The sequence below is a fragment of the Mus caroli genome, unplaced genomic scaffold, assembly GCF_978045245.1.
Source record: "Mus caroli unplaced genomic scaffold, Mus_caroli_1 scaffold_11, whole genome shotgun sequence".
Lineage (NCBI taxonomy): Eukaryota > Metazoa > Chordata > Mammalia > Rodentia > Muridae > Mus > Mus caroli.
The window spans coordinates 116,069,671-116,086,666 of NW_028227266.1; the positions used below are offsets into that span (position 1 = coordinate 116,069,671).

Genomic DNA, 16,996 nt, shown 5'->3' on the forward strand with positions numbered 1-16,996 from the left:
CTTCATTTACAATAGTGTAATTATTCACATATTGTTATCCTACCATGGACCTTGCATTCCTTTTAGACAATCTAACATGTCTTAATTCTCAGAATCCCAAATGTTCTGAGTTAGAAAATACATCTCCACAATATTGATAGAGATGGGAATAAATGCATATAAGGCTAGACAGTGTATTATGTTGTCATATGAAAGAGTCTCTTCTGCTAGATGTTTAATAAAAACACTGTGATGTTAAAAAAAAAAAAGCAAAGCAAGTTGCTCTGAAGATTTTCTCTGAAAAATGCAGAATTTTAAATCGACTTTCCGGTTTCCTATAAAGAAGGGAAACATCCCCCAAAGAAACATTTGTTTAAAGTTGGCTTCTTCTGAAGCTGTAGTAAAATGAAAAATGACAAAACATACACTTTGTGTCCTTGTCTGTGTCCTCATATAAATGTGTTTTGCAAGGCTACAATGCAAAGTCTCAGGACCAAAGACCAGAGCAACCTGGCCCATATCCTTGTGTGCTGAGACAGCCCTTCACCCTCCCCTGAGCTTCAGTTTTCAAAGACATGGATTTACCTTATGAGATAGTTGTCATACTGAATCTGGCAAAAGCTTACTCATTCTTAGAACCCGTGGATATGTCTTTTTTTCCACAAAAGTGAGAGAAAAAAAAAATCAGTGTAATGAATCAGCATTGTGTTGTGTAAGAAAGTTTATAGCAAGAAGAGATGCATCCTGGTTGGCTTTAAAAACTCCATAAAGCCTAGAGCTACCTGCAAAGGGATCTTAATTGAGGGATGTTCCAGATTAAGACTGGCCTCTTGGCATGGGAAATTGTTGCAATTGTTAATTGATATTGGAGGGCCAGGCCCACTGTGGGCAAAACCATTCCCTAGGTAGATGGCCCCCAACTGTATAAGGAGACTTGCTAAGCATGAATCTGTGTGGGCATTAATAACAGTGTCCCTGTTGTGATTTCAGCTTTGAGTTCCTACCCTAACTTCTCTTAATAATGGAATGTGACCTGAAAGTTTAACTCAAATAAATAATTTCTCCAAGAAGCTTTTAGTCAAACTGTTTTGTCACAGCAACATAACAAAACTAGAGCAAGACAATAGGGCATCTTGTTACCCTAAGGAAAACATTAGCAAAGACACAAAGTTGATATGGGGACAACAGAATATTCAATAGCACATTCTCTAATATAGTTATATAACGCACGGTGTTTGATTTAATCTCTCATTTATTTATTGTATGGTACCAGGGACTAAACTTGGAGCCTTGACCATGATAACTGTAGAGGTTGCTCCATTGAGTCTCATCCCAAGCGCTTCACCGTGTTAGCTTTGAGAGAGAAAATTGAAGAAGTATGTTAAATGTTGCCAAGATGTAGAAATAAATGAGAGTTGAGAATGGTCTGAACGATATAAAGTTCCTTAGAGTCACTGACAAGAAATTTGTTTGCTAGTCCATTGTGGTAGGGAATTCATGGGAGCCAGAACCTGAAGCAGCAGGTCCTGTTGCATTCACACTCAGGAAGCCGAGAATAGGGAATTCTGGCTACTTCACTGGCTTCTCCTTTTCTTTCCCTCTTTAAATCTAGGACCCCAACCTTTGGAATGCTACCACCCATGTCCAGGGTAGGTCGTTCCACCTCAACCAAATCTAAAAACTCTCTTCCAGATGAGGCTGGAGCTGTACTGGCTAGCTTTGTGTCAACTTGACACAGGCTGGAGTTATCACAGAGAAAGGAGCTTCAGTTGGGGAAATGCCTCCATGAGATCCAGCTGTAAGGCATTTTCTCAATTAGTGATCAAGGTGGGAGGTCCCCTTGTGGGTGGTGCCATCTCTGGGCTGGTAGTCTTGGTTCTATAAGAGAGCAGGCTGAGCAAGCCTGGGGAAGCAAGCCAGTAAAGAACATCCCTCCATGACCTCTGCATCAGCTCCTGCTTCCTGACCTGCTTGAGTTCCAGTCTTGACTTCCTTGGTGATGAACAGCAGTATGGAAGTGTGAGGTGAATAAACCCTTTCCTCCCCAACTTTCCTCTTGGTCATGATGTTTGTGCAGGAATAGAAACCCTGACTAAGTCAGGAGCCTTGTCACTAGTGATTTTATGGATTCTGTCTAGTTAGTGACCAATATTAAGCATCACAGATGTTTGTGTGCAGATGGGAGTAATTCAGATGGAAGGGGACAGATTTGCTGAGGGTGTCTCATGAAGGAGAGTATGGAACTTGGGCATGAATAAAAGGGTGACCTTTCCTAGGATGGCATTGAATCATCTGCAATAGCAAGGGAGCTTAGGAGGGAACATGAAGGCAGGGGGATGGCTTGGAAGGGTTGGAGATGTTATGCAGGAAGCCTTTTGAAGTTAACGTTGAGCAGCTTTTACATTTTCAGTGAAATGGCAGAGTTCGCTGGAGGAGAGAAAGTGTAGCAATTCGTCATGCTAGGTGAGTGGGAACATGAACAGACCCAGGCAAGAGAACACTCTGTGAGGCAGCATTGAGGGCCCGCCGACGTGAGTGGGAAGGAATTAGAGAGAGACCGATGAATCTTGCTCTCCAGTGTGGCTGTGACGTGTGCTTATGGGAAAAAAAAGAAAGCTGGATTCATCTGGAATTAGAAGTTTTCCACAGTAACGAGAAGGAGAGAGGTGTTGCATGAATATATGTAATAGAATTATGATTCTTTTCTATGAAGTATCAGTGGGACACTGTGAACAATAAAGAAAAGATTACAATAACAGCAATCCCTAGTTCGTGGTGTGATTACAATTTAGTAAGCACTGGTATGAGAAAAGCAAGACAGGGTGAACTAGAAGGACAGCAAGACCTGAATCACCAAAGACCTTAAACCAGGATGATGAGTGAGGGTTAGGTAATTGGTAATGACAGAGTCTGGGACAGTGCCACTGGGTGGGTGGCTGAGGACCAATAATGATGAAATCATATAGGAGGAGAGAGGGTTAAAAACAGATAAACCACGAGGTGTGGCAGAAGGATGCAGAAGACCATGGGTCACCACAGAAACACAGCGGGGGTGTTTGTCACTCCTCGTTGCGTTGCTGTGACAAGGTGTCTGGCAAAGGAGAGTTTACTTAGGCTCATAGTTCAAGTCTACAGCAGCCCATCATGTATTAGCTGTTTCAACTTCCAGGGTACCCAGGATAGGGCTTGGATGTGATTCTGTTTGCCAGAGGGTTCTAGAAGTCTTACAGGACCACGAATAGCCACGAAGGTTTCCTGGGCATTAATCATAACGGTGACACTGGGTGGACACGGCATACCCCAAAGCTCTTTCTCGTTTTTCTCTGTCTACACTTGCTTTCCAGTTAGTATTTCCCTGAATGGCAAACCCCACGCCCCGCATCAAGCATGTATTATTCACACTTTGCCTTTTCGCCTGCCTGCTGCACACCAGAGGCAGAAATCGAGGTCAGAGATGGCGGAGGGGGCTACTTAACAAGGTGTTGTTTTACATTTCAGGAGGCAGAGCTTCTTGAGTCTCCCCATCAGGAGTGCTTGTCTGGGACAGCTGGGATGGCGGTGACACCACAGACACATTTTCATTTACCAGAAAGGAGTAATCAGAGCGCAGTAAACGTGTCTTTCTCTCCTCCTGGCTCAGAGCGCAGGAATGTCGGAGGTCCTCGGGGAGCAAGGACGGTTTATGCAGAGCAGGAGGGCCGGAAGTGGCCTGTGGGTTTAGCAGCCTCGGAGTCTATGAATTGTTCACATCTTTTCTCGGACCTCTTCTTTGAGACTCCAGACACCAAGGCAGAGTCTCCCCTGCTCTGCCGAGAATAAGGTTAAGGCATCAAATTACCCTCACTGGTTGCAAATGTCTCTCCCTGTTTTATGACATAGGTGGCTTTAATAAAAATCTTCAGACCAGAAAAAAGGGAGCTCTGAGCCTCTATTCAGGTTGCTCCTTCCTTCCTGTTTCACCAGGTGGCTTTTACTGTCGGGAGTCTTTTTTTTTTTTTTTTTTTTTCTTTTTTCCGATGGTGGTGGGTGGGGGGTGGTCTTTACTCTTCAAACTACTGGAATTCCATCTTTACATCTGAAATCTTTCCTATTATAATTTTTGTCATTATCCATCACCACGGGGCAACCATTCTCTTCAGAGCTGGGTGTCTCTGTAAGTTTACTTTCGTACAGCTCACAAAGATCTGTTCATTATGAGACAGAATTGGACACACTTCTCATGCGGCCTTGCTCATTTTTCCAGTGTGTCTGTGAGTTCATTGATCAGTTGCCTCCATTTTATAGGTTTAGGTGTGAACGCTGAGTATCTACACTCTCAGATGCAGTAGAGCCATAGTCTGATCCAGAATGGTCAGAACCTAGAACCCTGGCACCCTTAGCCAAGACCATACACTGCCTGCCAGGCATCGAGTCAGGGGCCAGGGAACTGTAGTGAGTGGAGAGATTGATCCAAACTAGCTCCGGAGGCCAGAATGGGATTAGCTTTTCAATAAGAACAGAATCCTAGTCCCTGAGTCCCAAAGGCACACCCACACACAACAGTTCAAGTCTGAACAGCTATAAAGTTAACTAGCCATCTGTAATGGTTCTCAAAGCTTGCGGGTAGACGGGTTCTCCTTGGCAAATCAATTCATAAGTGTAAGGAATGGGGGCGGATGGGAAGGAAGCTGAGAAAGAAATTTCTCTCTGCTGGGATACAGGCTCCGCTGACTTTGGAGGAAAATATCTGCGACTCTAGGAAAGTAACCATTCTTCAGTGACTTGATGCTAGGCATCCTGTGAGTTTTACAGATGCAGCCTCTCACTGATTCAAGGAACAGTGCAGAAGGTTCCCATAACATGAAAAGCCAAGCTCAGAGATACTAACTAAGCAGGGTTTATATACACATTTGTTTGTTTATATTTTTTACTGGGGGCAGAGAAAGAATGACTTGTGGGGAGCTGGTTCTCTTTCTTCCTTATAGGTTCTAGGGATTGAAAGTAGGTTGTCAAGCTCTGGGGTAAGCAGCGATAACCACTGAGCCATCATGCCTGCCATCAAATGTGTTTCTGGTTCTGCTAGGATTATGATAATACCTCAGTTAATGCAGAATAAGCAACTCAAATCATCAGTTCATAATTTGAACATGGGTCACTGGACTCTGGATTCAGAGAGGCATGTGTATTATTTTTAAGTATGAGTTGTTACACATAAGCTATCTCCTATCTTACAGGAAGCTACCACTGGTCGTATACACTACTAAAAACCAAAGAGCGTCAATCAGATTTAAGGTCCATGGGTAACTGTTTATTATCTCCGTTATGAGATAATAAATCAATAAACATTGACGGTAGATATAAGTGCTAGCTTATAATCATACCACTATAATGCCTACGGGGTGTTACATTCAAACAGAGCAGGATACAGAATCTTTAAGAACACCTTCAGCTTAGATACTAGAATTAAATTAAATATAAAAGGACACCAGAAGGGAGAGGAAAGGCAGAAATTAGTATCAGTTGTGCTTAGACGGGTAGTGTTCAATCTGAGAGTCCTGGCGATACCATTGGAAAGCCTCTAAAAATCCAAATGTCCCTTCCTCCAGTAAAACAGGAGGTGTCTGTGTGCCTCACACTTTTCTTCAGCACCTCTGAGCACCCTGCCTCTCTGGTTTTCTCAGACTTGTAACAGAGTCTCTGCTCCTACTGGGGGTGGAGGCGGGGTCACCCACACAGCTTCATATGAAGGTAGGAGGATGACCATCCCAGACGTCACAGCTACATAGACATGATCAAGCTTGAAAGAGGCTGAGGATAGACCCCTCTCTCAGAATCAGCAGCTTGCAGAGACGGGAATGAAAGGGCAGGGCTCCTGATTCTTTGTCAGAAGTGAGGAATCTGAGACACAGCTCAGGCCCTGGAATCTCAGACACTACATTCTGAACTGTCTGGAAAGTCATGAGATCCCTATCTGGGAAGAGGCACTCTGTGCATCCCCAGTCTTCCCCAGTCTCCTCCCTCGAGAGTTAACCTAAATGGGCCTGCCAATCATCAGGACAGGAAGCTGCTTCAGGGAAAGCTCCTCCCACAACTACTCTCCTCTTGGACTCTTTTCTATCAATCACAAGGACCACAGACCCTGCCTTTGCAGAGATACTATTAGCATCCTCTGGGGCTCCACCCACTGGCTGTGGATTTCCTTTGTCTCCTCTGTGGTAAATCATGGACTTGCTTCCATGGGTTAAGACCATGATGCTCCCGGCTCCTTTCTGTGTACAACTTCCATCCATGCATGCCGGGGTAGTGGTAAGGAATCACCATGTGTGCACTGTGTGCCTGGCTGAGAAATCATCTCTGTCACTTCATCTTACTCTGCTTTTACTCTTGTCTCCTTGGCAACCTAACTTGGGTGCCTTTTATGAAAGGAAGGTGACTACAGTCACATAGTGTTTTTCTGGGTGTACCTGTGGCCATAAATACAGTCAGTGACACATCTCTGGAATCCTACAAACAGTATGATACTTGACTCATGGGACACTTCTGGAATTCCACCCTCACCAGCCAAGGAAAGTACTTGTCCTCCCCTGATCATGGTAACCCCAGGAATTGGATAAGATGTGATCCCCAAGCTCCTGAAAAAAGTAAGACACCCAACTTGTACACTGGCATTTTCATAAGGCCTTCCTCAGTTCTGAGAGTGTTTACCTGCCCACACCCTGCTGTTTGCAAACAACCCTTTCATTTCCCCAACCATGCACTCAGAAACCAGTTAGTACTCCTTTTACTAAATGTTGTCATTTTAATGAGTGTGGGTGTGTATTACACCTGTGAATGCAGGTTCCTGTGAAAGCCAGGAGCCCCAGGGTGCTGGACCCCCTGGAGCTGCAGTTGTGGTTGGGAGCCACGTATGTTAGGTGCTTGGGACTGAACTCAGGTCCTTTGCATAGGCAGTGTGCCATCTCTGCAGCCCCCCAACATGTATTTCTTTAAAAGGCAAATTGCCTTCCACAGGGCTCCTTCCGGCTCCCTTGCTTCCCACTTCTCAGCTTGGTTAGTGTGTGGCATTCCTTTCCAGTTCCTAGTGGAAGCAGAAAGGACATCATCTCATAGACTGTGCTAACAGTCCATAGGCAGGGAGGGAAAGCGGCCATTACCACTGCTGTAGGCAGCACTCAGGGCTTACTTTCCAGGTTGAGGCCAAGGGGCTGACACTGGTTTCTTTTTACATTCTTTGGTTCATTATTTCCACTTGTTCTAGCCTTGCTCACTTTCTTCCCATAAGTCTCCCGCATCCTCACTGTGCAACAGACAGGTTCCTGGGAATCACCATCTGCTATTCCTGAGGAATGGGATTTTAGGGAGAATTTCACTGACAACATCTAACAGTCTCCTCTTTCTTTCCTCCCTCCCTCCTCCCCTCTCTCCCTTCCTTCCTTCTTTCTTTCCTTCTATCTCTAATTCTATCTTCCCTCCCTCTCCCTTTCCCATTTTTCCTTCTTTTCCTCTTCTTTCTTTCTCTCTTTCTCTCCCTCTTTCTCTCTTTCTCTCTCTCTCTCTCTCTCTCTTTCTTTCTTTCTTTCTTCCTTTCTTTTTTTCATTCTTTCTTTCTTTTTTGGATAGGCACTAATGTATCCCAGGCTGGACCAAACTTACTCTGTAGTAGAGAGAAGACCTCTAACCCCTAATTTTCCTGACTCCCCTTCCAAAGTCCCGACATTACAGGCATGTGATATCCTACTCCATCTTATCTGATGCTGAGGCTCAAACCCAGGGTTTCATGGATGCTAGGTAAGCATGCTACCAACTGAGCTATACCCTCAGCCCACTATTGGATTGTGTCTGTGTGTGTCTGTGTGTGTCTGTGTGTGTGTGTGTTTATGGATTTGCCTTCACTATCAAGTTACTTCTACCCTGAATATTGGGTCTGATAATCCAATGGGCTGTCAATGATCACTGGGTTCTTTAGCAAGCCAACAGAAGGAATTAGAAATGAGCACAGAAGATGATATATCTCGCCCTAAGAGTGTTACCTCCAACTAAGAGAACTGGTGCACCAATCCAGAGGTCAGTCCCACACTCACTGACCTATGTAATTAAAAATCCAGAAAAGCCAGGCACGGTGCTGCACTCCTAGGGTGCTAGCACACAGAAAACTGAGGCAGGACAATTAAGAATTGCAGGCTAGCCTAGGCTACATAGAAAGATCCAGTTTACAAAAACAAACCAAGTGTGGCAAAGTCCTAAAGTTTTCCTTGTGAATTTTAAGTTTTTCATTTAGTTTTCTTAACATAGAAACAGAAAAGCCTGACATGATGGGAACACAATAGGACATGATGGGGACATGATAGGACATGGTGAGACATGATGGAGACATGATGGGACATGATGGGAACATGATAGGACTGATGGGGACATGATAGGACTGATGGGGATATGATGGGGGCATGATGGAACATGATGAGGACATGATAGGGACATGATAAGACATGATAAGGATATGATGAGAACATGACAGGACATGATGGGGACATAATGAGGACATGATGGGACATGATGGGGACATGATAGGACATGATAGGACATGATGGGGATATGATAGGACATGATGAGGATATGATAGAACATGATGAGGACATGATAGGACATGATGGGATATGATAGAACATGATAGGACATGATAGGACATGATGGGGACATGATAGGACATGATAGGACATGATAGGACATGATGGGAACATGATGGGACATGATGGGGACATGATAGGACATGATGGGGACATGATAGGACATGATGAGGACATGATAGGACATGATGGGAATATGATGGGACATGATGGGGACATGATAGGACATGATGAGGACATGATAGGACATGATGGGAACATGATGGGACATGATGGGGACATGATAGGACATGATGAGGACATGATAGGACATGATGGGAACATGATGGGACATGATGGGGACATGGTGGGGACATGATAGGACATGATGGGACATGATGGGGACATGATAGGACATGATGGGGACATGATAGGACATGGTGGGGACCTGATAGGACATGAAGAGAACATGATAGGACATGATGGGGACATGATGAGACATAATGAGACATGATGTTGATGGGGACATAATGAGGACATGATGAGGACATAATAGGAACATAATAAGGAATGATGGGGACATGATGGGGACATCATGAAGACAAATGTAGTGGACAAGTATTAGAATTTTAAAACATTTTAAACAAAATTAAAATAATGTTTTTGTAAGATGTTATTTATGAATATTTACTAAATTTGTTTCAATTTGACTCCTGTGTGTACTTGTGTGTGTGTGTACATGTCTGTGTATGTGTGCATACATGTGCAGAAGCCAAAGGACAAGCTTGGGTATTGTTTATCAGAAGCCATTTACAGGGTCTCACTAAGACTGGGGGATCACTGACTTAGCTAGGCTGCTGGCTACCTCTGCCTCCCTCCCGGTGGTGGAATCAGGAGTACTTAGCTCACCTGTAAGACTGGGGGATCACTGACTTAGCTAGGCTGCTGGCTACCTCTGCCTCCCTCCCGGTGGTGGAATTAGGAGTACTTAGCTCACCTGTAAGACTGGGGGATCACTGACTTAGCTAGGCTGCTGGCTACCTCTGCCTCCCTCCCGGTGGTGGAATTAGGAGTACTTAGCTCACCTGTCTTGGCATTGTATTATCTGAGTTATCTCTCTGGCCCTTTAACTCTTTAATTGAATTATATGTACATACCAATTATAGTCAATTGAAACACCCAAAACTTCTATGTGCCTCTGTGGTCACCTTCTCCTTAACTGGGCATTTTCTTAGTCTCTGTCCATTTTTCTTTTATATAAAACAATAGTCTTTGAATTCCACCCACCTAAAGGAACATGGAAGCATCTTTATTACTTTAAAAGTGTTCAAGGAACCAATGACTTCTTGCATAAGTGGATGCATACATACATGCACACAAGAATGAATGAATCTTCTAATGGTGAAAGAGCTATGGCAAAATGAAAATTGTTTTAATTCATTTTGTACGTGGCACGGTCTGGTACACCATCAGCCCTTCCAAGTTCTGGGGTGATCGAGTGTCTGGCTTAACTTTCTCCTCCTGATAGCATCACTGTGAACTCTCTGCAGGCTTCCTTGCAAAAACCAGATCACCAGCAACATCTTCCTTCAACTTCAGAAACCACACTTGCTTATGGTAGCACCTGCCTCCCATAGGTGTAACACCCATAGGTGTAACAGTGCCCCGTTTCCACACATATTTATTCACACAAACAATAATGTCACATGTTCTACATGGTTCTGTGTGCCTGCTGTTTGCTCTCAGAGACAATGGTCACATTTCTGACTTAGCAAACTGTGCGCATGTCTGGGTGTCTTCAATATAACTGTAGGGATGTAAGTCAGATTCACTGTAGTGAATGAACTAACCTGGCCCATCAAGAGCAAGCTTCACAGGGATTGCTCCAGTCCTTTGGAAACCAATCCATCTCTCTTTCCATTTCAAAAAAAAAGGAGCTATTTAAATGTGTCACTTGTAGCTCCCTTTGGCCTGCCTGCCTTCTCCCTGGCCATCCAAGAAAGGCCTATGAATCTCCCAACCCCTAGGCATGTTGGTACATTCTTGGGTGGGGATGGGGGAAATACAGATGTGGGCGCATAGGCACAACCCTTAGAGAACTACCTCTCTCTTCATTTAAAATGTAATTTTAAAAGCCTGACATCTTGGGCATGCTGACCCAGCTTGTTGCCAGGAGGCTGAAGAAAAGAAACATAAAACACAGAATCGCGAACCTAGTGTCCACCATCCTGACATTCAGCCATGTTTATAGCTATCCTGCAAAATGTCAGCCCCCGCCCCTCCCCGATAGCTGGCTCAGGCCACTGGAGGTAATAGATGCTTCTTTCGATGAGCCTTTCTACCCTCTGCCACACAGTCCAACTTCAAACGGCCGCCAGTAAACAGCACTCTCCCAGCTCCAGCCCAGGCTGGATTCCAATCAACATCTTGTAAATACCATTGAGCAAATCCATACCCTATGGGTTGTTTTTCATGGGCTTCTGGCCAAACGCTATTCACTGGGTCATTTATTATTTCTAGAAAAAAATGGAAACAATCCACACTAATAGTATAAATTATTGCATGTCTTGAAGCAAGGCTCAAGCCTTCTTGTTGATTTAACAAAGGAACAGAAAAGAACCTTTGGTTGTCACACCCCCACACTGATTTATTAGACACTGTGATGCAGCGGAGAAAGGGAAGCACAGGGGGTGGGGGTGGGGTTGTATCACACCACCAGGATGTGTCCTAAAATCCCGACACAACAATCTGGAGGACTGGTGAGACTGTATCCCAGGAAGATGACAGCAGGGATTTAAAGTCCAACAGATCAATACAAGCTGTATGTTTACCAAAAGAGAGGAAACCCCAGTTGCTCTAGAACAAACACAGAAGAGAGATGTCCAGATTAAATGGCATTTTCTACCGTTGTTAAGTAGCTAGTTCGATATTATCAGATTTGGGCCAGCACAATGGCTTAGAGACCAAAGGTACCTGCCAACCTGGCAGCCAGCCTGAGGCCCTGAGTTCAATCCCTGGACCTCATGCATGTGGGTCCCGACTCCTGTGAGTCGTTTTCCGACCTCCATACGCGTGTGTGTCTCCATCCGCACATGTGTCTCCAGCATAAACACATCTGAAAGGTTAGATATTGGCAGCCTTGCTGAGCATCTTGAGCCCAGGTCTCACATAGCTCAGAACACCAGTAAGTGACACTGAAGGACTTCATTTGCTTGTCAAAAGGACAGGGTTTGAGTCCTATCCCTGGTCCTAAGTGAAGACATGACATTCTAAGCTGATTAGAACTCCTGAAATCACTGCTCGGCTGGGGGTTTTCGAGTAGAGAGCAAGGATGGGCCATTGACTTTTCACCGGAAGAGTTAATACAAGTGATCTGTCGATCATCCATCATCTACTCTAGACACTTTACAAACAGGATAAAGCTGGCTTAAAATGTGGGTCGCCACAGTAACTGACCCTTTGGACATTGCCCACTGCCATCCTTGGGGGGGGGCAGAGGGGGGCCTTGACCTGTAATGAATCCTACCTATCGTCTGCTCTCTCTCTCTCTCTCTCTCTCTCTCTCTCTCTCAGATAGATCTCCTAAAGTCCAGGTTGACCTCCGACTCTATGTAGTCAGTTGTGATCTTGAACTTCTGGCTTTACCACATGGTCATGTGAATACTTCCCCTGCAGACCACAAGGGCCAGTGCACCAAGGTGAGGGCCTAAAGACAGTTTGCTTACATAAATCTTAGGCCATGGAATACGGGATCATACATGTTTCTCAAACAGACTCATGGACTCATACTCATAGACATAGAATAACCCAACTGAAATCAAGAGGCAGTTACCATCAAACCCTCAAGTCTTTATGTTAGGATCCAAAGGCTGAGAGCTAAGTGATACACACACCCAAACCTCTCTCAGCCACCCATCAGCACCTGAGATTCAGGGTCAATATGACTGAGGTCACATAGCACGGGGCTCACCGTAACTGAACCTACTTTCTGAAGGTGCACAGTGAACAGAATGTTGTCCCCTTCCCGGGAATCCTTTAAGAGTAGACACTTTGCTTTGTCTACTGAGAACAAGCATCTTGCTTGGGATCGCTGCTGAACCCCCATTGTGTTCCACCTACAATGGTAATAATAACAAGCCCTTAGCCTGAAGGGCAGATCAAGGCCTCTTTCTCCACCCCCCACCCCCACTTCATCCTCTCCTCTGGTAAAACCTATTAGGTCACCCTCAAGTCTCCGAGAGGGAGAAGGAGAGGAGAAAAGGCAGACAGCCTGGCTGCCAGAGCTCTCTAAAGCAGCTGGAGCCTTCCCAGAACTCTGCTCTGTCGTCAGCTCTGTCTGTCTGTCAGCCCTGCATGCAGGGCAGGAAAACCACAAGGCCATTTCTCTGCTGTTTGTCAGAGGAGCATGAATTTAGGCTTTGGGATGCTGGCTTCCACAAGCGTGATGGTACCTGCACTGAATCTTCCCATTAATTAGGTTGGAGCATGGGGGAGGGGCCGGGCATTAACGTGTCAGAGAGAACTGCTTATTTTCTGAGCACAGTTATCTGCAAATCCTGGGTTGGAATTAGAGAATGAGACAGCAATGGCTGCCACTAAAAGTGCCCATGTTCACCATTCTGGGACCCTGTTCCCAGACTGCACAAGTTTGACCCAGACAAAAATCTCAGCATGGAGAAGGGAAAGTGGGCATAAAGGTCGTTTCGTTTGTTTGTTTGTTGTTGTTTGTTTGTTTACTCTTTTCATAGTTTTGGTTTTAATAGCCCCTCCTAGACTCTCATTGTAAAGCAGAGATGTGAAAGCCCAGGGTGAATTCACTCATCAGATGCCCCTGGACACACAGGACTACCGGGTACTGGGAATGAGAGGGGTTAACCATTCCCCAGCCCGCTAAGATAAACATAGACCCGCCTACTGTGTTTGCTGTGTGTGGGCCTTCCACACCTTGGCAAGGCCAAGTCCATCTTCTCAGGTGACAGGCACAAACTCAGTGGGGAATTCCTGTTTCACCAACCCACATCACCCTTACATCACAGACCTTGTGTGTCTTTTCTGTCAATCACTGCTATTGTAGACTTGAGCCTCACTTGTGTGAGGTGTGTGTGTGTGTGTGTGTGCGCGTGTGCACACCTGTTTGGCTATAGGTGCCCATTGTTCTGCATGTGGTGGCTGGAGGAGAGCTTTGGGTATCTTTATCACTTTTTATGATATATATGTGTGTGTGTGTGTGTGTGTGTGTGTGTGTGTGTGTAGTATTGTATACAGACATATATACATACAAACATATGACAGGATCTCTCCTGCACTTGAAGTTCGCTATTTCAAATAGGTTGGCTGGCCAGCAAGCTCCCAGTCTCTCCCTGTCTACGCCACCCCCACCTCCAGGCCCTGGGGTTCTTGGCTTACACAGCCATGTCCAGCATTTACTTGAGTGCTGAGGATTCAAATGTCACCATCCATCCCCTTGAGACATGGCAAGGACTCTCACCCTGAGTCACCTCCCTGCCCTCACTCCTAACGTCTAACTGCTGATGAGATCAGGTGGAAATTTCTCGGCTCTGACAGAGAGTCATCCAAATAGGGGCCTCTTAAATACTCCCCCCAAAGGCAGTTCTCAGACTAGCAAAGAGTGTGGTTTCAACGTGACCAATGTGTAAAGTGGTCTTTAAAAGAATACACTGCAAAAGTTCACTTACTTTCGCCAGGGTAGAAATCTTGGGCATTGTTCTGTGGATGTTTGGACACACTCCACTCAGTATTTCCTTTCATGTATTGGCTTAGAACAGAGCAGGAAAGCATAATAAAATAACCCCCCCTGCCCCCCCCCCCCGCGTCCTTCCTGCTCAGTAGCAGTCTAACTGGAGGGAAAGTGAATTAGTGGCTTTTGTTGGTCTAGCTACATCAAGACACTTGATTAGGCACAGGAGAATATTCTATTGCCTAGTCTCAGAAAGGACCCCCCCCCCCCTTATTTTTTTTAAATAAATTGATTCCTGCAGAGTGAGAGACTTGGCAGTGCCGAGCCCTGAATGGGATGTCCTGGGATGCCCTTAACACATCTCTGCCTCAAAGCTCTGGATCTATGAGGAAGACGAGGTGAAAGATTGTGAGAGTCAGGAAGTGGTGGATGGCTTCCAGAAAGAGTAGACAACTGGAGTTCACTCAGATGTGATGTCTGCACACACTGCCCTGGACTAGCCCTGATTTCCCCTCAACACATACACAAACACACAAACACACGCGCACATGCACACACACACCGAGTCCTGTTCTGTTTTACTTTTTTACTTTTTTCCCGTGTGTCATCAAATATAATTTTCTTTATTTTATCATTCCTTCGTTGTTAGACATCTGGGTCGCCAGTCAACTTTATGAATTACTTAAAAGTACTTGATCAAAGATTACCAAGTAAAGGACAAGTTGCATGATCTCATTTGAATGTAAAGATTAAAAAAAGAAAGGAACAAAAGAAAGGAAGGAAGGAAGGAAGGAAGGAAGGAAGGAAGGAAGGAAGGAAGGAAGGAAGGAAGGAAGGAAGACAATGATAGACTTAGTCCCTACACATAGGACACAGTTCCTACACAAAAGGAACAGTAACGCAGTGTTGGTATTAAAGTAGCTGGTACTGTCTCTGGGATAGTTAGGAAGCTGATATTTGGAGCAAGCACACCAAGGACCTCTGATTTAAAGATAACAGAACTGGAGGCAATTTTCTTTAGGATTAGAGTTTCCTTTTATAGTCCCTAAAGAGATCGATGCAGATCTGTGAGATTGGTAAAGTCTGCATAGCCCTGAGAAGGCAATTGTCACGTAACACAGAAGTCCACTGTTGTTCATTGTTGCTGCTTGTTTTGTTTTGGCAGTGGGAATTGAGCCCAGGGTCTTCCGCATGCTGGGTAAATCCTCTCGACCTCGTTTGTAATTACTAGTCTTTTTGTATTTTTTGTTGTGTTTTGAGATGGTGTTTTATAAAGGTGCTCTGGTTGGCCTTGAAACTCCCAATCCTTCCATCTAGTCCTCTCAACTAGCTGGGATTACAGACCTATGTACCACACCATACCAGGTCTAGCATTATTATTATTATTTAACAGGATAATATGTATCCAGGCTGGCCTCAGACTCATTATATAGCCAAAGATGATGTTGAATGTAGCAGTAACAGCGGGGGCCACCTCTATATAAACACTGGGGGGTGCACAGCCGTAAAAGCCTCTCCTGCAGGAGGACTTAATTGAGGACTTCCTGGGAGACCAAGGATTGCTGGTGCAGACAATGCCAGCCAATTGGGAAATCCTGTTTAGAAGAGATGCTTTCTTGGGACCAATAGGGCACAGGTGGACTGTACTAAAGGAGCTTGCAGCAGTGTTCAGAGAGCTTGCTGCAGCCTTTCTCACCTGCTCCTGATGACTGCACCAGCTCACCCCCGACCCCCAAGGGCAGGTAAGGTAGGGCAGAGAGTAATCCAGGGCTCAGGCAACAGTTGAACTTCTGAGCCTCTTGCCTAGACCCCGAGAGCAGTAGGGTTGTAGGGCACTCCTGCAGACCTGATTCCTGTGACGCTAGGGACTAAACCCAGTGTTTCATAGATGTTGAGCAAGTCCTCTGCCAGCTGGGCTATCCTCACAGCTTCCCATACAGTCCATACATTAGCATTTTACAGAACACATCACCACCAATTCTTTTTAAATGGAAAAATTAACTTGTTATACTTTTACGAAGAATGATGTCTACATCCAGTTGGTGTTCCTATTATTTTTATAATCTCTCCAAAAAAAATAGACTATGTGACTTCTTCCAGTCAAAACAGAGCACAAAGGAGTGGAGGTAATTAAGCCAATCCTGAAGCCTCAGCAGAGAGCTTGATGGGGGGGAGGGGACGCAACAGCCCCCAGGCTCGCTAAGGTTGACTAGACTGAGTGTGAGGACTGGAGAGAGGTCTTTGCCAATGCCAGGTTGGAGACATTATGTAACAAATCACAGGTCATTATGTAACAAATCGCAGGTCATGGGTAAGCAACTACAGAGATAGCCCTTAAGTTAAGTTGATTTCTTTTTCCCATTCAGGACAGTGGAAGCACAGTTGAAACTGTGTACGTTTAGTGGGAGAGGCATAGGAGAACGAGGGGAAGGAAGCCAAGGAAGTAGACAGCAGTGAATGACAGAGCTTCCTCAGAGGAATTAGAAGAACGAAACACACAGAGCAGCAGGAACAGGTCTAAGGGAGTTTTGTGGTTAAAGGGAAGAGCACACAGCTCAACACAGAAAAAAGTACACTGTTTGCTTTATGTCCAATACATGTAGATTACACATTTTTTTCCTTTCCAATTTTCCTATACGTGTGCTGTCTATAAGTTGATGGGCATTGACATAAGATAGCATTGCTTAAGCCGGGAGTGGTGGTGCACACCTCTAATCCCACAGGCTTCTGAGGCAGA

General features: G+C 45.1%; 1 protein-coding gene across 10 annotated transcripts in view; it reads right to left on the minus strand.

Annotated features, from left to right (window-relative positions):
* Rbms3 (RNA binding motif single stranded interacting protein 3) overlaps nucleotides 1-16,996 on the minus strand; it is a 1,312,983-nt gene that overhangs the window by 569,666 nt on the left and 726,321 nt on the right. The gene's annotated exons all lie outside the window — the stretch shown is intronic.